The sequence below is a fragment of the Belonocnema kinseyi genome, chromosome 8 (genome assembly GCF_010883055.1).
Source record: "Belonocnema kinseyi isolate 2016_QV_RU_SX_M_011 chromosome 8, B_treatae_v1, whole genome shotgun sequence".
NCBI classification, from domain to species: Eukaryota; Metazoa; Arthropoda; class Insecta; order Hymenoptera; family Cynipidae; genus Belonocnema; species Belonocnema kinseyi.
Window position 1 is genome coordinate 135,994,068 of NC_046664.1, and position 19,908 is coordinate 136,013,975.

General features: G+C 34.7%; 1 protein-coding gene across 6 annotated transcripts in view; it reads left to right on the forward strand.

Moving 5' to 3' along the window:
• The window catches only part of LOC117178774 (probable deoxyhypusine synthase), a 178,163-nt gene that overhangs the window by 25,778 nt on the left and 132,477 nt on the right, over positions 1–19,908 (forward strand). The window contains exons 2-3 of one of the 6 annotated variants that reach the window (XM_033370240.1): positions 6,660–6,882; positions 7,381–7,419. The exons of 4 other annotated variants lie outside the window; for them this stretch is intronic. The gene's annotated coding sequence lies outside the window, so the exon portion shown is untranslated. Of the gene's footprint in view, positions 1–6,659; positions 6,883–7,380; positions 7,420–19,908 lie in introns of those variants that run through there. One more of the 6 variants, XM_033370242.1, reaches the window with a different exon arrangement.

Genomic DNA, 19,908 nt, shown 5'->3' on the forward strand with positions numbered 1-19,908 from the left:
CCGCCGATCCATCGCATTGAATCCATTTTCATTGGCTCCCCCAGCTCTAGATTGGTCGGCATTGTTGGCCGACCCATTGTCGGGAGCCCTGTGCGTTCTGTTTTTTTGAACCTAACTTACTACAACTATGTTTGGTGTTGTCATTGTTGTTCCCATGAGAAGCTAGGGAAAGGGGTTCGTCCATCCTTGTAGAGCCCCGCATGCAAGGATAAGGCTGCTTACTCTGAGAGGTTTCCTGGTATCCCAGAGTCACCGTTCTGGACACCTCACCCAGCTGCCATTCAGCTTTCGGCACGGTTTTCACACCTCCGCTTGGGGGTTAATTCCTTCGGGACCACCCCTGAACAATTGTCCGCGACTGTCTGTTTATTTTTGTAACTATATTCAGCAGAAGCCCTTCGTACAGGGACCCGATATTTTGCATTCGACTCAATAGTTTCTCCGCTCATGTGTGAAGTTTTGAGCAGTTTACAAAAACAAATGATTTTTAGAATGAGGCAATTATAGAATTTTTGCTCAGTGTCTTGTTTGATGTGGTTATCGAAACATACATCTGAGTTTGTGCAAAAAGGTATTACACGTTGTCGATAATCAATGTTGATTTGTATATCATTAAGTGTATTGAAAAGTGTGTCTATAATGCCTACACATCTCAGTTGTGCAAGTAGTTATCAAGAGAATAGGGTAAAAGTTTGTGGACAATGTGGAAAGAAAGTTGTTCTTGGACAGAAAAGTTACAGTAATTTTCAATTAACAGAAACTCATCAGAAATTGATTGTAAAGCATATTAATAAAAATTATAACTTGAGAGATAAAAGTTTTCCCTTGAGTATATGTGCTGCATGTCGTTTAGTATTACTTCAACATGAGAAAAATGATTTGAAGAGACCATTACCAACGTTCCCTAACTATGAAAACATATTGTTATCTAAGACTGGCAGATCGAAAACACATCTGCGTAACACAATAGGAGTGAAAAAAGACGTAAGTACTAAAATTACAGCTTCAAATGGATTTTATGACTCGCAAAATTCAAAAATCACTTCCTAAAGTAAAAACTTCTGTTCAATCAAATACAATGACAATTTGTAAAATATGTAAGACTGAAGTTCACAAAGATAAAAGGTATGCTTGTAGTAAGCAAGAACATGTAGCTCGAAAAATTGTTGCGAAACTCGTAAATGAATTGCCAAATGAGAAGCAAGAATAGGTTGCGTCGGAAATTGTCAATAAAAAAAGCTAAAAGTAATAGCACAGATTCTATTACGCTGAACACTGAATGACGTAGAAAACGAATCTTTCTTGAAGAAAAAAGAACTGCAGTCACATTTTCATCAAAAGTTTGAGATAATTTCCATACAAACACTGGATGTTCGATTCTACATATGAATAACTTTACTACTTTTATTCGACATTCTGCTGGTCGAATGTTTGTGCCTGCTAATTATTCACACCACGTTAGTGAACGAACAAAATTATTAAAAGATATCTACAATATTGATATGTTAGAATTTAATAGTAAGAATTCTAAGAAAAAAGAAATGAGACCTGTCGTCTGGGCTGATGCTGAAGAACTGCTTGAGACTGTATTAGAAATGCGTAATTTTGTTGGTGACTATCTCGTTAAAGTAATGCCAGATGGTGGTAAGGTTTTTTAAAAATTTGTTTGTCAAGAATTCCTCACACACCAACTGAGATTGATTTGGGAAATGATATACCTAAAAAACAAAGAAGACTTGATTCTTAAAACAGTAAGAAAGCATCAAATGCAGAAACAAGTATTAAAAAATCTGATTATGCAGTGTATAGTACCTGACCTCAAAGAAAGCTATGAAAATATTAAACTTCTATTCAATTTAGTGAACATTAATAATATTTCTTTCAAATTTTTCTCTGATTTCAATATCTTACTGATCGTGAATGGACAATAAACGGCGACGTGAATGTATCCTTGTCCTTATTGCTTTGTTGTTCTTCAAGATTTAGGGAAATTTGTTAACGCAAATCATGTTTCCGATGAAGTGGAAGTTTTACCTCTTAAAAAATTTTGTGATTTGAGAAAAGATTACGACAAGTTTATTTCTCTTGGCAAAAATAAAAAGTTAGCTAAGAACTGTCGCAATACAATAAATGAGCCACTTTTTAAAGAAAAAGACGATTTGTTGATTCTTGATAAATGTACAATTCGAGAACTTCATATATTATAAGGGTTTGTTGACTATTTGTTTTGGGATGGATTATTGCACCTTATCGATCGAGAGAAAGCTGTTTTGTGGCCTGTAAAACTAAAGTTAGTGTCAAAGAATCATCATGGAGAGGTATTTAAAGGCAATGCATGCAGAAAATTGTTAAGAGAAGCTGACAAACTCTTCGATCGAGAAATTTATATAGGTGTCAGTCCATTTCCCATCACACCCTATGTCACTACATTTATAATAATAAATAAAATTGTTAATTCATGTTTTTCGATCAAGAGACTTGATTCGATTGCAAATATAGGAAAGCTCATTAAAGAATTGCATAGCCCATTGTTAAGCATAAATACAACCGAAACCCTGAAAATGCATGTCCTGATGCAGCACTTGACACAATTCCTAGAAATAATGAATACCCAAAGTTCAGGCTTATGGCCGCAGCAAGCCGGAGAAGCGGCTCATAGAGAGTTTTAAAAATTTTTGGAAAGACGAAAAATCAATCTTATTTCTAAGAAAATGTACAATGATTAAAAAAATTTTAAACACTCATTTGAAAAGATTATTTAAAAAGATTTCAAAATAACACAAACATTTTCTTAAGGTTACTGTGAAGTTTAAAATAATTTTTTGTTTTGAAAAAATAGTTTTAAGCTAATACTCAAAAACAATTTAAAACATTTCAAATTTTATTAATTTGCACAATGTCAAAAAAAAAAAAAACCAGAGAAAATTTGAATTCATTTAAAACATCGTTTTGAGTCTATTGAAAAATAATTTTAGTATTGACAAGATTTTTAACAAATTTAAAGAAAATGTAGATTTTTCAAGTTTCGAAATAAAATTTTGAAACTTTTTGCAGAATTTTGAAAGGTTTTAAATAATTTTAAAAAATTTTAACATTCCTGGGAAAGTTCATGATGTTTTTATTTTCATGGTGAAAAAATTTGTTTAAAGAAAATTGATAAATACTTTAAAACACTTTTAAACTTTTCAAAAAATGATACAACTGAAAAACCATGAAAAAGAACATTTAAAAACCGTCTTTCCTTGATAAAATTGGACCTCAATGTGTGGATTTGTTTTCAAAGCGCACAATTTATTGTAGTAAAGTGTTATTTGTTTGGCCGAGATCAATTTGCCAGGCTTGTTATTTCTACTTCACAGAACCGGCGGAGAGTCTCCGAGAAATATAATTCCTCAAACAAATGGAATAAAAATAAAATAACTCTTTAAAAAAGGCTTTCTTAAAAGCTGATAATTTTTTTCCTAATTAGACTCATTTTTAATACAAAATAATATTTCGAATAACTGCTTAGTTGTTAAAAGTTTTTGAACAATTAAATTCGAGCTCAAAGTATATTTCGAGATTTGATGACAAGAAATGAAGTTTTACCAGTTTGTTTTTAAAGTTATGTAAATACATTTTCCTAACATTCCAAAAACTAATTAAGGTTTACAATATTTTTATTCTTTAAAATTTCTAAAATTCATAAATAATTATCAAACTGACTCGAATGTTTGTTAAAATTTTTTAAATTCTTAAAAATGAAAAAAATTGCCTTGAACCTTCGAGACTTTTTTTTACATTTTTAGAAATATTCAAAGAAATCTTAAGAACATTTTCATGTTCTTTCAAAATTCTTAAAAAGCTTCTAAATTTTTTCAAATACTAAAAAATGTACGTTTGATTTAAAATTGTTGGAGATTTTTCAAATTATACATTATTTTTAAACTTTAAAGCCTTTAAAATATCTTTTGAAATAATTCAGTTTTTCTACGCAAGTTTTTAGTTGTCTTAAAATCTTTTAGATTCTGTTCTAAATAAATAATTCTAAAACCTAAATCATTTAAACTTTCCCAAAAATCTTATTATCGTTACCGGTAACTATTTTTTTTTTATCGGTACCAATGGTTTGAAAAGGACCCCGCAGAGAATACATAAGATATATCCTTATAGCACTGAAAGCAAAAATTACGACAAAAACAACATCACGCATTAAAATGTGGTAAACTTTACGTCCGTCTAACACAGGGCGCTTCTGGCAACGCTCGAACGTTAAGCGCTCAATATGTTTAATCAACTGCGGCACGCACTGTTTGTGGAAAGCAACGGTGATAAAATAAGGCTTGTATCAAATGCGGTGATGCCAATTATAAGAATCGCCCTCTTCCCGCAACTCCCGAACGCTAAGCGCTCCTTATTCTGACTAAGCTGCAAAATTGGCAATTTAAGGGCAGCAGATGTTCCAATAATATATATCGCCTACTTCTCACAATGTTAAAACGCGAAGCGCTCAATATTTTTGAATTAACTGCAACACTCACTGTTGTAGGGCAGCATTGGTTCTAAAATAAGGTTTTAATCATGTGAAATTGTCTCAATTATATATTTTTACCTCTGATCGCAACGGTCGAACGCTAAGCGCTTAATATTTTGAATCAACTAAAACACTCACTATTTCAGGGCAGCAATGGTTCTAAAATGAGGTCTTAATCTTGTGAAATTTTCTCAATTATATATATCGACCTCTTCTCGCAAGGGTCGAACGCTAAGCGCTCAATATTAAGAATCAACTACGACACTTACTGTTTCTGGGCAGCAAAGGTTCTAAAATAAGGTCATATTCGTGTGCGATTGTCTCAAGCATATATATTATACTCTTCTTGCAACGACGAAGCGCGAAAGGTTTTCTCATAAGGGATACAATTACTGCTTCGAGTGGAGAAAGGATGCAAAGGGAGCTTAGTTTAATTGGAGGTTATGTCAATTATGTAAATACTCCGCTTCTTGCAATTTCTGAACGCGAAGGGTTCAATATTTGGGATTAAGTGCATTAATCACAGTTTCAAGGCAGCAACGCGTCTAAAATAAGATCATTATCAAGTGCGTTTGTGCCAATTATATATACCGTCTTCTCCTCGCAACGGCAGCACTTGATATTTACCTTATTTTATCATCGTTGCTGCCCTGAAACAGTGAGTGCTACAGTTAATTCGAAATATTGAGCGCTTAGCGTTCGGCCATTGCGAAAAGCGCGCTGTGTGAAACGGACGTAATTTTTACCACATTTAAATGCGTGATACTGATTTTGTCGTAGTTTTTGCTTTCATTTAGAATACGGATATATCTTATGCTCTTATATTGAGCACTTGGCACCGTGTAGCGTGAAAACTGACCATTGAAAAAAACACCTTTTTTAGCGATTTTCCATTGAGCCCTTATATCCTACAAAATTACCAAGTTATAAACAAATCACCCGAAAGATTCCCATGCATTCTGTGCGGGGTCCTTTCGTAAACTAAGATATTGTAAGTCTTCTAATTATTTAATTTTTCTTATATTTTTATAAGTGTGAAAAAGTTTACAAATTATATATTGCGGTAGCAAAATGTTAATAGCAGCATTATTTCCTAATTATAATTATATATTGAGAAATCTAATGAAATTAAAATGTTGTCTTTTATCATGAAATAAATCACTTATAGAAACTTTGATTTAAACAAATTACATGGTACAGTAAATTCGTAATATTTATTAATAGAATTAAGGGGGGTTCCTACTTTATTGGGTCAAAAATTTTTTTTTCTTTTTGCATTTTCGGGTAGATATATGTTTCAAAAATATACCTGGAAAATTTGAAGTCAAAATCTCAAAAAATTTGAAAATTGTGGGCCATTGAATTGCAACCGGTTTGAGCGCAACCGGTTCCGGGTTTAGGCTTGTTTTTCACGTGAATGAGGAAGGTGGCTTGTATGGACCTGGCATAACTGACTAGGCGTAAGTACTCTCATTTTCTGAACTTTATTTAAACAAATGATTGTTGTAAGTCTGATGTCAAATTCGTGATTTCTGACCGCTTGAACTATGAAAATCATATGAATCTTGGAAAAAAGTAATTTTGCAATAGTTTTTATTAAATAAATTGTTTGAATAATTTTTTATTGCAAAAATAGTACCAGATTTGAAATTTGTGATATCGAAAGCTATGGAAAGCTTTCATTCAAAAATTGTAATTTGTTTTAAAAAATTGTTTATGAAAGTTTTTTAAACAAATGAATTTTGCAAATATGATGGTAGATTTGAAATCAGGCGACCCCGAAAACATACGAAATGATGAATAAGTGTAATTATAGCGCAAAAGTTCAACATAATTTTTTGCGTTTTTCTCAAAACCACGTTTTCCGTGTTGGTGGAAGTCCCCCAAGGCGCTAAAATTGAGCAATCGCTATGAAACTTTGTTGACATGTTCTCAGAAGATGTCCACACAAAGTAGACTACAGTCATCAAATAATATTGAAAATTGTTTATTTAAAAAAATAATTAGTAGCAAAAAAAAAACGTGAAAAAAATCTATTTTTTCAAAATCTCATAAGTTCCTCATTTTTCATTTATTTTCTCTATTCTAGTCTATGTTGTGCGCTATAGTGTATAGATTAAGAAAATATTTTGATTTTTTGTTTCAGATTTTTTCAACGGCGGACAGATCTTCCACCAGGGGGAAAAGTCGCCGTCGACCACCCGCCGTTGATCAATGCCCCCTTCCCCCCTTTTTATGTAACGACCCAAAAAATGTTGTAGTACTACAATAAACATGGACAAACAATTGTGGAAGATTTCAGCCTCCTATCTTTTATACTTTTCTCAAAAAATATTCCCAAAAAAACAGCCGGATTTCGTCCCAACAAAGTAGGAACCCCCCTTAATTAGTAGACAGTTATAACTTAAATAATTTTTTGAGTCACTGAAAAAATTCTTAAAAATTACAAAATTAATTTTGGAAAGATAGTTTTTGATTTTAACAAATTTGTCTAATTAATTTTTATGTTAAATCATAATTTTTTTAATGTAATAAAAATTTAGATTTCTAAAGAATTTTAGTCTAATGGTTTTTAAAGAATTCTATAAAAATGTCTCTTTAAAAAGCCAAAAAATACAAATTAATTGTTCTTTATTAGGAGATCTACAAATGTCCTCTTTTTCTTTGCAAATCTTTCTTTGTTTATGAAAATATTAACATCGGTTTATTTTTGAACAAATTAAAAAACTATAAATTATTTTACCTTTGGTTCTTAATTAATAACTTTCGTCTCTTAATTCTGCACTTTTAATAAGAAAACGGCAATATAAATATAAGTTATAAACATAATATTGTACTCTGGTGGTTAATAATTGTGCACTTTGCAGGTAGTGCTAATGGTAAGTCCTTAAGCAGAAACTTTAAAGGTAAATTATTTCAGAAATTACTAACTTTGATCATTTACCGACGCGCAAAGTGCACTTTCAAAGTAACTGTTAGGTACATCCGATAAGAGGGCGCAGTTATCAGCGTATGTTTTTCACATTCTCAAATATTCTATTATTCAATTAGATCGGCCATCTCCCGATTCATATCTGCTGCTTATAGTATTAAATTATTTTAGATCTTAGTATAATATTTTTGATTAAAATGTTATTGATATCCACTGATCTTTTTCATCAAAATTACTCTAACATCTTTAAGATACCCAATAGTTCGTGTGTTAGATGTTGCTGTTGTCGAGGTCAAAATTATTTTTGGTTAAAGGGATACCATACAGTCGCATTTGAAAAAGTGCAGGTACTAATTAAAACTAACAACTTCCTGGAATACTACAATATAAAGATGTGGTGTACAGCATACGTAATGCCACTCTGTAAAAAAGTGGTTGAAAATTACTGCATTAATCGTTGGACATAAAAATACCAGTGATTAACGTGGTAATTTTACTGCATGGTTGAAAAACCTGCTAAGGCGTTGTAGTGTTGTCGAGTGACACTCGCCCGCTGATTTATTTTCCTCTGCAGAGGAAGTACAAAATTCTGGAAATATTTCCATCGTTCTGCTTTTTTACACTTTCAATGTGAATTAGATTACAGTACAGTTTGTGATTTTATAGAAACCTGGTAAAAGTGCATGATAATATTTGCTATAGTATGGTTAAAATTTACCTTGTCAATAAGTGGTATTTTTATGTCCACTGATTCTTGTGGTAATATTACACTTTTACGGTCAAATTGATACAAGCATTGTAAAATGGCACTGTTAATCTTTGCAAGTTCACAATAAACTTGTAAAATTAACGCATGAATAATATTAAAACGTTTACAAACCGACTCGCAATTTTCAACCAGTTTTTACAGTAGTTATAATTTAAGCAGCGTCCTTGGACGATTTGCAAAAGGGGTTGGTTGGTGTCCCACTAATTTGGTCGTTGGATTCTTGGTTTTATTTTCAGGAATTCTGCACATCAATTTTATTATTGGATGTTCAAAAGGATTTTAAATTCGATTTTAATCTCATTTAAATTTCTTTAATTTCAAATTAACATCTTTAAATTGTAAAGACTTTTTCTAATAATTTGCTGAAAATATTACACATTTTTTTATCATTGCTTTTTGCTGGATAAAAAAAAGGTATAAAATCAAAAAGTTTCAAAGAAGACTTAAAATTTAATAATAATATTAGGTGGTTTTCGCTTTTTTTTGCATTGAAAATAAGTTTTTTTTAAAACAAAAATTATCAAGATTTCCAATTTTTAACAATTTTAGATTAGGTTAACGTTTTAGAACAAAAATGGTACTTTCAACAAAATGCATTATAATTCTAATAGCATGTGCAATTTTTGAACAGTTTCGTGTCATATTAACGTTTTTCACGGAAAATAGATTATTTTGCAGGAAAATCATTGGATTTCGGAAAAGATTTACAATTCTCAATAATCTTCTGTTATGTTATGTTAGTGTTTTTCATTGAGAATGATTGATATTTTTAATACAAAACTATTAGATTTCGAAGAAATTTTAACAATTTTGAACAATTTAAGTTTATGTTAACACTTTTTATCAGAAACCGGTAATTTGAAATAAAATGAATTTAATTTAAAATAGGATGACTTACAATTCGCAACCATTTTTTCATAAAAATGGGTATTTTTCAGAAATAAGATTATACTATGTTTTAGATTTTTATTAATCTTTAGATTTAAAAGAAACATCGGTTATCTTAAATTTTAAATTAAATTCACAATTTTGAACTAGCTATTTGTTGGAAATGGGCATTTTTCAAACCAAAATTTAACGATTTGATTGTCATATATTGTATAGAAATATTATATATTTTGAATTTATTTGAGAATATTGAGGTTCTTTTTCGACTTTAGGGTCAGATAAATTGAAAATGATTAAATTGTTTAGAACTTGTAGGCACGTAATGATGGCCCTCATAAGTAAATTTGATTAAATCTGCAAAAGTTACATGTATGTATATTTATCAGCTGTTTATGTACCTATGTTTCGCATTATTTAAAAAATAAATTAAATAATAATAACACTAAAAAATAATACTAATAATTCTAGTAATGAGCGATATTCCAGGGCTTTCGTTTGTTCTTACCATAAAACACAAAAAATTTCCACGATTTTGAAATTAACTTCTGTTTTTTAATTTCCTTTTTCAAGATCACCCGTTTGGTTCCGCCCTATTCCCTTGCTTTCCGTTTATACTTTCCCAATGTTTGATTAAACGATAAGTTTTCTTTGTTTGATGGACTGTTGGCCCTGAGACGAGCCGTTGGTTCTTGAGTGGTTTCGAGTATTAACGGTTCTTTCGACAGGTGTATCTTTACTCTGGGAGCGGGCCGACGAACGCTTAACCTTGTTTCTTCTGTAGCCAGGCGTCCAGGTCTCTCATACCCTGGGGAACATTCTGACGGCCATGAGGTGATTCTAAATATGTACGACGTACCTTGGCTTGAATAAATAGTTTCCAAGGGTGATTTTGGTCCATTATCTGTAATCGTTGACATAACCCTTGCCTCTGGAAGAACTTCCAGAGGATGAAGTTCCTTCCCTGCGGGTCCCTAACTACTGTCCGTCCTTCGAAATGGTTTGGATAATTTAATCGAATCCGTTTGCTGGCTGGCTCAGAAAAATGATCGGCTGCTACCTCCGGGTGCACTTTATAAACTTTCACCTCCAATGGTTTTCTGGTGGAAGGATTATATCCGGCCGGAATTTGCTGCGGGTTCTAGAGGATTACCAGATTGGTATCGAGCGTCAAAACCGTGGCTCAGTTCTGGTTCGCGGCAATCGGGATTAAGGTTTTTCGGGCCTGTGCCTATCCGGCCCTTTTCGTCTTACGTTGTCGGAGAGCCCTCCTTGGGCTGATGCCTGGCCCAGGTGGTTGTTGAAAGCGACCGAGAGGCGACACCATAAACGTCGGTTCGACCTCTTCTTGATGGCGATAGGAGACGGACTGTCTAGTCTCCTGGCGTCCTTGGATTCCCAACACCTCCTGGTGATGGGATTCGTTGATCTCTATGACCTCCTGGCGATGAGTTTCGTGAGGTCTCGGCGACTCATATTGACCGTTCGGACGTCCTGGACACTTGCGCGACGCCTTTCTCTTCTTATAATTTCGTCCTTCCATCCAGAGCGGCGACTAGGCAACTATCTTTTAAGACGACCCGGTGAGACCTCCAGAAGGGATTCCAAATTCTGAGTATCAATGAACAGTCAACTCTTCCCTAGGTACTATTGGATGGGACGACCCGGATAAAAGAGTTGACGGTTTGTGAGTGAGAACGGACGAGTCCTAAATGTAGAGATGAATAGAAATTCCCACGTTTGAAATGTTCGTTTTGAAAAGAACGGATTGAAATTCTCGTAGGAACAGAAATAAACAGCGAAAGTTTAAATGATACTTATTTATTATATCTTTCTCCCTGGACTGGATGAAACGCATCCTTTTATTCGATTGTAGCAGGCCCTCCCACTTCGCTGGCCGAGCAGCCTCTCCCACTCCGTGCGGAAGTCGATTAGAGGGAATCTCGTCGCCGAGTCCCCCACTCTCCATTGAGGAGTCAATCAGGACGAGGCCAGTGTTGCCGTTTTCAGTACAATTGTACTGAAAAAGTACATTTCGTGAAATTTGTGTACGTAAGTACCACAATCACAATTTGAGTACAATTTACATTGTACACTTTTTTTCAAGTGCATTTGAGTACAAATGCTGAATTTGTGTTTTTAAGATTTTATTTTTAAATATGTTTGGAATTAGCGTGTTGGGCACTCCGCCTCATGTACCACTGCGATTGGCCGATGCCGTTAAGACATTTCCACAGTTGATGACAAATCAAAAGTGTGCACTGTGCTTGTTTTAATGAGAGTTGGAGAGATGGAGAAAACTGCTGTCTCCTTCACTCTTGTGGTTCAAGACTTCAGAGTTGCACAATGGGACTCCGGGACCGTTTTTAAAATCGAAAGTCGAAAATAGAAGGGTCCTCCTTTTTTAACGTGTGGAGATAGAAAGAGAAGTCCATACGAATTCAAAACGGCCCTGGAGTCCCACTATAGTACCCGTAGTGTAACCGATTTCGTGTTTCGAATGGCTCGGTTCAGTATCGACTTAGTTGTACTGTTCATACGAGTACGGCTTACAGGCAGATAAGATCTGAGCGATCAAAATCCTTCGGGGTCACATAGTCCAGTCTTTAGGTAAAAATTTTTTCGCCTGTGTTATTAATATTATTTAAAATAATTAACTGTTTGAATAATAAATAAAGAATAAAAATAAGGCTATTTTAAAATAAATAATTTGAATTTCGCGCCATAGTTTAATAGTATGCGGCGCCGCCGCAACGCTGGCAACGAAAGTACAATTTCAGAATATTGAATACACTTTCAGAGTACAAATGCAATTTTCATTGTGGCAAAACTGGATGAGGCTCGTCGGAAGTTGGTGCGTTGTTCTCATGAGGTACTCGATTGCTTATTTCATTTGGAAGTGCGCTTTGTCTCTCTCGATGTGCAGCGTTACATTTTATTATCACTTAACTTATCGGTATCAGTATATTGTAAACTGCGCCTATTATCGCTATAGTTATATTATATAAATTATACGACAATATTATACCATATATTGCCATACTATAATAATATCCCTTTCAATAATATTATGCTAATATAGCAGTATATTCTAAAATTTTATATACTCATATTATAACCCTATATCACAATAATTACACAGCCATACACAAAAAAATAAGTGTGCGGATCTGGTAACAAGACACACGTATTCCTATGGATTTTGGGGCGTTGAATTCAAATTCGGTATCAAAAATCACCCATCACGTCATGGTTGAGCCATAACCTCAAAACATGACGAAAAATCATGCACTGCGGCAAATAAATTTCAAAATAATGCCAGTGATGCAAATTTTCACTTCCACAACATGTCGACAACTGTGAAGCATCAACTCTGGTCTGATATCAACTTATTTAACATAACTTTACCCAACAGAACCTGACCTCACCTAACCTGAATTAACAGAAATTTATTGAACTACACGTAAAGCTCTGGAAGCATATTTTCCCAGTAGCAAATGTGTGCTACATTGAATGGGTCAACTCGAGCCGAACCTAGAAATAAATCTAACCTAACCTAACCTCACGAAACACAATTAAACTGATTGTGTTGTCCCGATGTGTTTGCGGTACCGTTTGAATCAGCTTGGGCTTAACCTGCAAAGAGGTCAAACCTATCCTAACCTAAAAAAACCAACCTAACCTAACTTAACGTAACACAATTAAACTCATTGTGTTGTCCCGTCGTGTTTGCGGTACCGTTTCATTCAGCTTTGGCTTAACCTACATAGTGGTTTAACCTATCCTAACCTAACAAAACCTGACCGAACCTAACCTAGCTGAATGAAATTCAACCACACGTGTAGCTATGTAAGCGTACGGTTCTCAGTCTTAAATGTGTGCTATATTTAATAGGTTAACTCGATCTTAACCTACAAATGAATCTAACTTAATAGAACCTAACGAAATTTTGCTTAACGCAACACAACTTAACTAAAGTGTTCCCGTTGTAACACAATAAAATTTATTTCATTGTACTACAGGTGGTTAAAAATTTATACGCACATTACTCATTTGAAGAAGCGATGGAACGATGCAAAGGGTTACGCTTACGTTTAAGACCTACATTCATTTCCCTTTTCAACATCCAGCAAAAATCAGCCATCATGACCTCGTCTCAACTACTCTGATATCGTTGTTCCATCACTTTTATGTCTTGATGAAAACGTTCCCCTTGTTCTTGCTCACCGTCACCACGTGGAGGTGCCCTGGTTAGAGACACAGACGAATAATGCTAGCAACAAGCGGTTACAAAACTCCAGACATTTACTGCTATTAATGTCAAAATATGAAAGTACGCAAGAACAGGTTTGCCAGCGTAATCGGTTAGGTTAGGTCAGGTTTTTTTAGGTTAGGATAGGTTAAACCTTTATGTAGGTTAAGCCGAAGCCGAATGAAACGGTACCGCAAACACAACGGGACAACACAATCAGTTTAATTGTGTTTCGTGTGGTTAGGTTAGGTTAGGCTAGGTTAGATTTATTTCTAGGTTAGGCTCGAGTTGACCCATTCGATGTAGCACACATTTGCTACTGGGAACATATGCTTCCAGAACTTTACGTGTAGTTCAATAAATTTCTGTTAATTCAGGTTAGGTGAGGGCAGGTTCTGTTGGTTAGAGTTATGTTAAATAAGTTGACATCAGACAAGGGTTGATCCTTCACAGTTGTCGACATGTTTTTGAAGTGAAAATTTACATCACTGGCATTATTTTGAAATTTATTTGCCTCAGTGCATGATTTTTCGTCATTTTTTGAGGTTATGGCTCAACCATGACGTGATTGGTAATTTTTGATACCGAATTTGAATTCAGCGCCCCAAAATCCATAGGAATACGTATGTCTTGTTACCAGATCCGCACACTTGTTTTTTTTGTGCGACTGTGTATATATACATATGGCTTCATATATACTTTGAAGATATTTTCGTTGTGGATTTGACGAAAACCTTTATTAAAATGTATTGTAAAAAAAAGTAATTAACTTAATATTAACAAAATGCGTGGCTGAAGAATTCTTGAACATAAATTATATAGCAACGTACATTTGATGAAAATATTTTAAATTTATTTTTCGTATGAAATTGTCTAAAATCATTACAAGTTTTAAAAAAATCATTCTATAGTAAAGATTGTCTGGAAAGGATTTTTTTGAAATCTTATTTATTGATACCCTAATTTCAAAACAAATTTTGTTAAAATTTAAGTTCACATTTAGTTCAAATTTTACAGAATGTTAATTTCTCGGTTAACTTTTTTAATTCTACGGTATTGCTATTTTTTTGCAATTTTCCAATTATAAAAAATAATATACATTATTAGGTACTAAATGCCAACGAGGACTATAATAAGTTGAAAATTCAACAACTTATTCCTAATTTAAAAAATCTGCCCACCTTGTGGGCCTACCCTTATCGCAAGTTGTGCGCGCGCCTCGCAAGTTTGAAGGTCAAAGCATCGACAACAGTATTATGGTGATTGTGAATTCTCTTTTGTTAAAGCTCCTTTGGCTTTAATGAACACATTCTCACCACGTATTTCCTGCTTCGCACTCGAGTTTGTCCCTGAAATTGTATATCATTTTCATAAATTCATATTATTACAATTAATAACATGCATTGGCATTAAAACTGACATAGTTTCATTGTCTCGTTTAACATAAAATGCGCGTTCCTTAAACAAATTTTGTTTTTTAACATTTTATTACAACTTCTTACGATCTTTCATAAACTGAACTTGCTCATTTCCAATATTATTTTTACGACGTGAATGTTACATAAACGATCTACACAGCAGCTTCAATGTTTTTTAACTTCTGAATTATATCCCTAACCTCAGTGCAGACTTTCTTAATTGAATTTTCTATCGCCTCGTGTTCTACATCGCAGTTGTGGTGCCCTATTGCTTAATCTTCCAATGATTGACTTAAAGATTCTCTCAAATCGACTAGGTTAGAGAGTCTGGTTACAACGACAGTTAAACGAAACTTCGATTAATGAGGGGGCGGGAGTGACTAGTTTCAACTGGAAGTCACAGCTGGTTAGCGTTTCATGCTGAGAAGGTCTACAACCTGCAGTAGCATTGTGTTAAATGGGAGTTTATATAATATCATTTTCCTATTCCTGGCCCTCCTTTATAAATATATATATATACATATAATTAAAAATTTGTCATAAGGACAGCCGCAGAATTTCGCCGGGAGTGGGTGCTAATCTGGAAAATTACACTCGCTCCCAGCGAAATCGCGGTAAAATTTCAGCCACAACCACGTCTCACAACCGTGAGATAGGTGGTTACAGTCTGTAACGGAATCAATACGACGATCCAGCAAAAGCCTTGTGAACCCCAAGAACATGGAGCGACCCAAGGACTACCGCCTTCTGCATTTTTCCCGCAAGTGTTTTAGCATATTGTTGACACGCAAGGAGGCTTTTTAGGCCATTAGCGAGTGAAAGCTTGGCACCTCCAAGAGCGCCGATGATAAGGACTCTTTCTTCTCATTCTCCTTGGCCATGTTTTTGTCAGCTGGTGCCGAAAATTCGATAACAAATATGGTTCGCTTAAGTCAAGAAGAAGCATGTCAGACCTCGAGTGAGCAGCAGAAACAATTGTCGAGAACATAAAGTTCCAGTATATGCGGCACTTCCCATTCTCGACAATTGACTCAATTTCCCTAGAAGCATTTAGAGGAGCGATATTAAGGTTAATGCCGTAAGAGTGACAGAGATGGTAATAAAGCACTCTTAGTGCCGCATTGTGCCTTTGAATGTAGGTCGTTCCCGCGTGAGTTGGACAACTAGATAGTATGTGAGCTAAATGCTCGGGGTGTGCATGGCACGCCCTGCAACTATCATCAGGAATGTCTTGGCTCAAAATGTGGCGATGGTATGTTAAGGTGGAAAGGACACCATCCTGACATGACAAAATGAAGCCCTCCGTGCCAGACTTCAATCCGGTTGATTCAAGGAAAGCAAATTTAGCCTTACAGGACATTGACTGATCCTCCACATTTCTGTGGAAGATGCCGTGCATCCTCTTATCTAGGAGCTGTCCACGGAAGATTTTCTCTTGTGCTTTCTTAATCTGGGCTTTCAGGAGTGAGTACTCGAGATAGATAAGATTTGATGCATTTTACTCATCCCTAATACTGAAGTTAAGTCCGAGTGTTTCAGCAGCCTACTCGGCTGCTTTGTACAGAAACACTCCTTTGACCACTTCTTCGCGCTTCCTGACTATTTTAAGATGAGGTTCTCTTCCATTTGCGACTCTATGTGCTATACCCAGAATGATCCTGTTGTGAAGAGATTCGAAATTCATTATTCCGCGACCACCTTGACGGCGTGAGATGTAAAGTCGCAGAACAGAAGACTTTAGTTGCATGCTTCTGTTCATATACATGGTACCACTAAAAATGAATAGAGTACTATCGGGACGGCAGGCATGTTCGTTACAGATACTTTGTTCCTCACCGACAGTTCGGAAGACCAAATCTGCCGGATGAGACGTTTGTATCTGCTTCGGAGATTATCCTTTATAGATGTCACATCTTGAATGCGGCTCTATGGCACGCTCAGGATTTTCAGGATTGTCATTAAGATTTTCTCGCTTCAAATAAAACTTGGCGCATTTGTCTCACCCAAGTTCCATTCCTATTTCCTTAATATATCGTTTGACAATCTCTAGAGCTAGATGTAGTTACTCTTTGTTTTTATAATAGATCTTAAGATCGTCCATGTACAATACATGAGGGACCTTGTACTTTCGATATGCAGGTTTGCCGCAAAATACCCGCGTGATTAGCGAAGTGCTAAAGATAGTGGCAGTAATGTAAGGGAAAAGAGGAGTGGGCTCATGGTGTTGCCCTGAAAGACACCTCTCTGAAAGGTGACCTTGTTAGTTGTCACACGATTTTTTGCAGATGAGATAGTAAATCTGGTTTTCCAAAGCGGCATCAATCTCTCTATTTACCTCACGATTTGCGGATGAACCTTTAAGCTTTCCAACAGGCAGATGATAAGTCTATTGGAGGTCGAATCGAAAGCTTTCCGGTAATTAATCCAGGCCATCGATAGGTCACGCGGGTAGTATGCTGCATCTTTGCAGACACATCTGTCGATGAGCAGGTTCTCCCGACATCCTGCTACTCCTTTCTTTAAGCCGTGTTGTTCATACATATCTTGCCACACAAGTTCAATTGCCCGAACAATTCTATCATTTATGATGGTTGTGTATATCTCATACAGTGTGTTCAGACAAGTGATTGGCCTGTAATTCTTCGGATCAGCTAAGTTGCCTACTTTTGTCAGGAGTGTTGTGCCCCCTTGCACTGACCACTCCGGAATTGGCTCTTCTGACTTTAAATATGAGGTGAAAATACGGGCCAAATGCTGGTGGGTTGAAGGAAACTTCTTCCACCAGATGGTCTTGATACTATTTGGTCCCGGGCCGGAATAGTTCTTCATCCCTCTTAATACTTTTTTCACCTCCTCGTTAGTGATGGGTGGGCATTCTTCATCAGGTGTTATGAGGGCATCATACAGCTCCTTGAAGCTATTTATGTTACCTGAGTCTGCGTCCAGTCTATGCTACACTTCGTAGACTTCTCTCCAAAATACTTCGACCTCCTCTGGTGTAGGCGAGTGGTCGAATGAATTTTCTAATTTTTTATTAGAAAAATGTTGTGATCATTCAAGACATAAAAGGTTTATTTTCATTACGTTTTGTCAAAATAAAATGTTTTTATGGAAATGAAAATTTGAGAAGAAAAACTAAGAAAAAACGATTTTTCGTGGTTTTCTTGGAAAATTGTAGGTTATGTTGAAAAGTGATTTGTTGAAGTTATTCATTTTTTTATTAACTACAAGTTTACTGAGTGAAGATTTCTGTATTAAATGAGCTTGTGCTGAAAATCACACTACATCAGTTTTTCATCAATTTTTATCCCCCCTACTTTCCCGTTCCCCCACCTCCTCAATACCTCCCGTGTTGCATTTATTTGTACATGTTTATTATAAATCTTTTTAACAATTACAACGAAAAAATGTAGGTAACAATTAAATCATAAAATAATTAATTTGCTTGGATTTTAATACTGAATTTAGCCCCTACTCATTGTTTTGATATTTTTTTTTTTCAATAACTTAAGACAAAACAGAATTTGAACGTATTCACAATTTTTTGTATCGACAAATTAAAGACCCCCGAAAACCCTTATTTAGATACTCACACGTGCTGCAATCACGTAAAACGATTTAATATTTTAAAATTCTCATTTTAGCCGCCATATTGGATTTGCCATTTTGAAATTCTTCTAATTTGATAAATTTTTCGTATTTTCAAGGAATTCTGAGAGATCAGTAACGCAAATAACGCTAATTTTTAGCTAGGTGTTAATGGTACAAGTAATTCTTTTTTAAAGGAATCTGTTATATCATCAGAGATGGTACTTTACCGACCGCATAAACCCTCCAAACCATGAAGGCAGAAAATCTACACAATATCGATCAAGTTAAGAATGTTCAATAATAGAAAATGCTTCACGTCTAATCAGACTAGATGGAAAATAATATTTCAAATTACAATTAAAATTATTTCTTGAAAAAAAGATTCTACTCTTTCTTCACTCCATTCGGAATCGAACCACAAAACTTCTGATTTCCGGTCAGGTGATTCTCCAATTAAGCTATTAGAGGGATCAGAATAAGAACTCTTAATTCAAGAAAATAACGCTAATTTTTAGCTGGTTGTTTATGGTACAAGTAATTCTTTTTTAAAGGAAATGAATTCTTAAAGGAATGTAATTCTTTTTTAATTGAAATTTTTCGTTATCAGTGATACGAAAAACATATAATAAGCCCATAGCAATATAAAAAATAATGTTTTCCTCAAAGTTATATTCAAATTAAATGAACAAATTTGACAATTACTAACTTGTATCAACTAATATAGGTTCGCTATTTTAAAAACTCAAAAATCACCATATGGAATAAGAAACTAGAAGAGATAGCGAAAATGTTGGGCCCAATAACATTAATTTATCTTCAAAATTGAAGTGCGCAGGGGAGAGGGTGTGTATTTAGAGAGGGGGGGGGATATTTTAAAATCCTTTATAGATTTGAGAATATTTGAAATGCGTCGTATTTGTAGAATGTAATAATGTAATTGATGATTTTCTTGTAGGGCATTAAAAAACAATATTTTTCTTCTCTTGACTTTTTTCATTCGGTTCGTTATTTGGCTTAAAATGTTCATTTTTGTGTTTTTTGAAATTTTGAAAATGCTATTCCAGAGAATTTTTTAACCTTGAAAAAAGTGGTCTCAAAAATATTCAAAGTGCGTTCCGTTTTTGATTTTTCTTCTAAAATGGCTGGTTAACGAACTTGACCTTTAGCTTAGGACACTGGAAGAGTGTACTAAATACCAATGCAATCTGTCAATTCTTTCGAAAGTGATTGTGCTCACCTACTAAAATCTACAGACTAACAAGCAGACAGACATACGGATAGACACATTCGTAAAAACCAGTTTTTCTAGTTAGTAGTCTGAAAACGTGGACATTTGATAAAATTAATAAAAAAGAGAACGACAGCTTAGATAGCGTGCACCGTTTAAATAAAATACGAGGGTGGATTGATAAGTTTCCGGCCTGACCAAGAAAAACAACGTTTTTAAGGATTTTTTTTTTTATTTCTCAACATAATCTCCTCCAAGGCTGATACATTTCTCATAGCGGTGTTCTAGTCTAGTAATGCCATCTCTATAGAATGATTCGT